Genomic DNA, 5,726 nt, shown 5'->3' on the forward strand with positions numbered 1-5,726 from the left:
AAAAATGTAATGTTTTTTATGTAATTATAGAGATCGAGATAAAAAAGTTACTGGGAATGCTCTTATAATACTTGTAAGGCTTACTGGTGAACTTGTTAATAGGTTGGGTCATATCCTACTAAAAACATGGTACAGGCTTATTCGGATTAAACGGTTATCCGAATAATACGAATTTTAAAAAAGTCACATCAAAATCTGATCCGTATATCCAAATAACTAAGTTAACTTCAGATGGATCTGATCCGAATAAGAGTCCAGCACAATCAAGCTTCCAACACACATGTCAATGGCAAAATATCCTCCTATCAGAAATGGTACCGCCATGCATATAGGCAATGGCATAAACCTCCCTATCTTCTTTGGCAACAAATCCTTCACCATATTAATCCCAACCGCAAATGCAAAGAATCCGTAACATAGCTGCAAACAATGCTTTGGTAAAACCGAAAACCCCTCAACACCAATAATCGCCATGTTTCTAAACACTATTGCGAATGGGGCTTTATATTCGCCTTTCGGGTTTCCAACATCAAAAGCTTTAGTGAATAGAGATAAAGTTAAAGGTGACACAATGCAGCCGATTGCGGTTCCTATAGTTTGACTTACAAGCAATGTTTTAGGTGATGTTAGTGTAATATGGGCTGTTTTTAAGTCATGCATTAATGTGCTAGAAACAAAAAGGACCGACTTTAAGACTCCACAGCCAACCAATCCCGCCACCACTCCTTGTTGTTTTTCTGAAAATGCCGCCATTAAAAAGAGCCCGATTTTGCCATAGTTGTAGGCCATGTCCCAATCGGTTAGCCCTGTCCCATACGCGTTACAGAAGGCTAATGATGGTGCGATAACATAGGCGGCGATGATGGAGTACCATTTAACCTCTGGGAATATTAATGGGATTACAAATGTGTTGAGGATTGTGAATAGGGTATATCCGGTTATTGCGATCCACATGGGTATGCGCTCTTTGATGAAAACTTCGTTTTGTATTCGTTCGTCTCCTGTAATTTCATTTTTGGTACCTACAGCTGCATGAAGGCAATAATATTATGTATATAGATGCTCGTTACAACCATTTGATTGAAAACAACTGTTTTGAGTTACCTAAGTTATGGTTTTCCCTTTTCAATTTGCCATAGATACTTGCATATGTGAAGTATAATATTTTGGTGAAGTTGTAAAGTCCATCACCAAGGAGAAGAGAGATTGAAATAAAGACCTGTTGACCGATAAATCAGTCAGAGAAATAAATAATAAAGATGGAGGGATGTGTAAGTTTGTAAACGAATCGAACTAAATGAACGGACAAACGATAGAATATAAACAATTAAACGAGTTGAGTTTTCTTGTTCTTTGCTCGTTAAGAAAATGATTTGAGTTCATGTTAGTTTATGTTCGTATATTAAGTGCGTAAATTGACGGTTCACGGACGTAAACGAATGAAAATAACTGAACATAGTTGAACGGGTATAACTGAGCTATAACTAATTAAAAGTGCGTGTACAAAAGCGTGTATAGGGCCTAAGAAGTTATTAAAAGTAGACTAAATTGTAATGGGCCTTAAACATTTTAATGAATTTGTTAACAAACGAACTTAAACCAACGTAAACTTTACGAATATAAATAAACGTAAACGAACAAACATAAACGAATGCTCATGAGCATAAACGAGTAGACGAATCATGTGTTCATGCTCGTTTGTTTAACCAAATGAATAAAAATTATTTCTCATGTTCATTCGTTTATCAAAAAAAGCAAACATAAACGAGCTTCCCAGCAAACGATTCACTGAGCGTTGGTTAGTTTACAGGCCTCGGAATGTGTACTTTTAAAATAAATTTGTGGTTTGACTCGTTAAAGATTAAAACAATCTTCATTAATGCATAAATGATTATCATGAGTTCATCACCTTGTAACCATTGAGGCTTTCCATACTGCTTTCCGGCACATTACTAGGAAACCACTCTCCTTTCTGCTTCTCAATAAGTGGCCACATTATAGCCCATGAAATCACAGCTCCAAACAGCAAAGAGAAACTCACAATGTGAGGGCAAATCATCCCAGTTCCCACATATGTCAAACTAAAGTCAAAGTGAAATCTACACAAAAGAAAACACACACACACACACAATTTAGAATCAAGAAATCGATAACATGTAGCGACAATTCTTACGTTTTCTTCCACGCTTGCAAACCAAAAGTAGGAAAGTGTGCAAAACCGCATTCTCCTTTTCCGGTGTAGAACCATTGAAAGATTGCCCATAAGAAACTAACGGAAAAGTACTTGGAAAATCCCTTGACTTGCTTCCTATGATGTGTGAAAAAAACATTAAGGATGTTTGTTATAGAATGGTTAATGAAATATGATATGGAAGTACTTTGCCACTTGTCTCCTTGACTATGAAATCCATTGATAAGAACAGCTGTGGCTGTGCCACTTGGGAATATCAACTTATAGTCAACAATCAAGATCTGTCAAGTAGAATTTTCAACATATTAGGAAACTACAGGCAAGCAAATTTGGTAACACTGAAACAAGTCAAAACATGTCATTTTTCATTATATGTTAAGAAGGCCAGGCTAGGGGTGTAAATGACCCGAGTTCCACTAGGCTTGAGCCTGGCTCGTTTAACTTACGAGAGTTTGAGATCAAGCACAAGCTCGGATTGACTAGTTTCGAGCTCTATTTCTAAAGTTTGAGTTCAGGTCGTGCTTGTCTCATTTATTAATTATAATTTAATTTATATACATTTATAGATATAAATTAATTTTTATGTATAGCATAATATATGTTATTTAGTTCTTATTCTCATAATTTTATATTATAACAGTTATTATTTAAATATATTATATATTAAATAAACATTATATAAATAATATTCTCGTTTAAGCTCACAAGCTAGCTCGAGCTCGATAAGTGAATCTTGGGCTCGTGCTGGTTTTTTAACGAGTTTGCTTTTATGCCTAGGATCGTTTAAGCCCGCCTTGATTCAAGCTTTTAGCAAGCTTGTCTCGAGTAGTTCACGAGCAGTTTGGCTCGTTTACAACCCTAGGCTAGATTCAAGTGGATTGACCTGCAAACACGTTTTCTGGTAACAGTATAAAAGTTTCCAATAAAATGATCTAGGAGGTTGTATGCCTGTAAAATAGAGTTTGGACAACTTTTACCTATATTTGTCTTTGACCCATTGAGACAAAAGTAAACCCGTTCATGACTAAACGGGTCAAAATTAACATCATTGTTGCTTGCATTAAAGTCCAAGGAAAGAAACGAAAAAAAACACACACCTTCCGGAGTGGGATCAATACAAAAAGACCAGCAAAACAGATTAAGAAAGAGTAGGGTATCATCCATCCAACATGAAGTTCCTTATAAGTCCCGGAGAATTCGCTCCTCCCGCCAGCTCATACGTCTTCTTGTTCAAAGCAAATAAGAAAGACCCGAATCCACCTAAATATTCAACCCGCAAAACCCATATTTGCTCAAAGTTAATATCCAAAAAACAGCTCATTAAACATATACAAATATATTTTATAGGAGTTTAAACAGGCCGAATCGAGTTTAGTTGGATTTACCAACAAACACTTTTTGTGTATTTATAATTTGTTTATAAATAATCTATACATGAATTCTATATGATTATATAATCAAATTATTCCAATGATAAGATCATCATTGAATAAAGCCTATAAAAATAATTTATGCATTTGTGCATGAATGATAATTACAAAATCAATATTGAATGATAAGAACAATCTTTGAATAAAGCCATTTAAAATATATATTGAAATACACTTTCAGTCTGTTTGACCCATTCTGCCCTACATTTTAAGATAAAACACAATCCAAATCAAACAATTTGCTCGTTTTAAGATAAAACAGAACAAAATCAAACCGAACCAAGACCTCTAGTTTTCAAAATTGTAATAAAATTCATAACAAGACAACAAAATGAAAGAAAATATAAGATTTAAAGAATGAGACCTCCGATAGCAATGCTGTAACAAGCGACCGAACACGTCTGAATCATTGTGTTCTCATGCCTTGTAAAAGGAACAGTGGAAATCCCTGATTTCTGAAGAAACTTTGTCCAGCTTTTCATATACACAAAGGCAAGAAGTGCAGCCGAGACGTTTAAATTAGGAAGAATCCCGGTTGTGAGATTCAGTTTCATGGCTATCACAGTGTAAATGCTCCCCAAAACAATACTTGCGATAACTCCTCTAAGTGTGATCTGTTGCGTCCACGGTTGCAGTCGCTTTGAAGCTTCTAGATTATCGTAACCATAATCATCATTCTTTTTATCCTGTTCTATCTCCTCAATGTCTCTTTCAATCTCTCCGGTTTCCTTCATTTCTTCTATATTGTTCATGAATTTAGATAGCAATATGAAATAATGTGAATTATGATGTTATATAATGCATTTACTTACCTTGCAGCTTCTGCTTCCTTTAATGTAGGAAAGTATGAAGGATTGAGTGAGGTTAATATATAAGTCAACTGGCAGATGTTGCATTCAAGAAACTTTCATTATATATGTTAAGCGAATATACTAAATGCATTGTATTGATATGTGTGTGTGTATAAAGAGAGAGATGGCCAATGAGTGAAGGTGCAGATGAATGATGACTCAGTGTGATCAATCACTAAACTAAATAAATATTGAGATATTGCATGCTGGTACTATAATACTCACTAATCCACCATCTACAAGTACAATCATTGACTTGTTTTTTATTAACATTTGCTTGGCTTTTGGAGACATTAACAATTATTCATGAGATCCAAATTGTATTTCTAATAATCAATCATAGTCCCATGAGCATTAATGGCTGAGATTTGATTGGCTATATTGGTCAGTGATACATCTAGTTCATGTGGGCATGTAATGAGTCATGTGGGCTAGGTAATTTGTCAAAGCTGGTTTCGTTAAAACGGTTGACTTTGATTAGAACTGAAGGTAAAAATAAGCAATGTTTTTTTATAAATAATTAGTGTTTTAAATATGATTAGAAACACCAACTGTTTGCAAATATCAATCTTACTTTTTATTTTCTTAAAGTGATATAGGAAGTTTTGTATAATTAAAGTGGAAAACTTTTGATTATGTCACCCCTGGATGTAAAATGGTATGGTATATATAAAAAGATGACTGTAATTAAATAGTTATTCGAAGCATTTTTATGATTTGTGATTGAGTATAAATAACTGAATAGTTACTGAGATACTGCTTGCCTGCACCATCTGCAAGTACAATCATTGACTTCTTTTCTGAGTAAAGTGTCATTTTTATCCCTGTGGTTTGACAAATAATGCGAATTTAGTCCAATAAGTTTAATTTTTGCATATGGACCCTCCATGTTTCTCAATTCTTGCCAATTACATCCAAATCACTAACCTCGTTAAATTTAATCGTTAAGTCAGGGGTAGACATGTCTTTTCACTATTTTTTTATTATATGAGTAAAGTGCCAAAATCGTCCCTGAGGTTTGGTCATATTTGCGAATTTCGTCCAAAAATATTTTTTTCGCAAGTTGATCATCCAAATTGTTAACTCGGTCTAAATTCAACGTTAACTTATGGGTGTTACTGTCCTTTTATATGTTTGTTTAGATTATTATTATTATATGTTTGTTTGATGACATATATTACATTTCACGATTCCTATGTTTGAATCAAATATATTATCCGTTTGTTTGTTTTTAGTCATATAAGGGGTTTAGCT

The 5,726-nt window shown here is 34.2% G+C and overlaps 1 pseudogene across 1 annotated transcript; it reads right to left on the reverse strand.

The window, feature by feature from the left end:
- Window positions 1-216: 216 nt before the first annotated feature.
- Window positions 217-4,373, reverse strand: LOC143546781 (metal-nicotianamine transporter YSL3-like; annotated as a pseudogene). Its single transcript, XR_013137652.1, has 7 exons — window positions 3,986-4,373; window positions 3,289-3,451; window positions 2,387-2,472; window positions 2,174-2,308; window positions 1,910-2,099; window positions 1,105-1,219; window positions 217-1,028 (listed from the first exon to the last, which is right to left on the reverse strand). The product of XR_013137652.1 is annotated as a metal-nicotianamine transporter YSL3-like (transcript).
- Between the last annotated feature and the right edge of the window lie 1,353 nt (window positions 4,374-5,726).

This window comes from Bidens hawaiensis, unplaced genomic scaffold, assembly GCF_021521415.1.
Source record: "Bidens hawaiensis isolate Kalapana, Puna unplaced genomic scaffold, B.hawaiensis_p1.1 tig00000905_1, whole genome shotgun sequence".
Lineage (NCBI taxonomy): Eukaryota > Viridiplantae > Streptophyta > Magnoliopsida > Asterales > Asteraceae > Bidens > Bidens hawaiensis.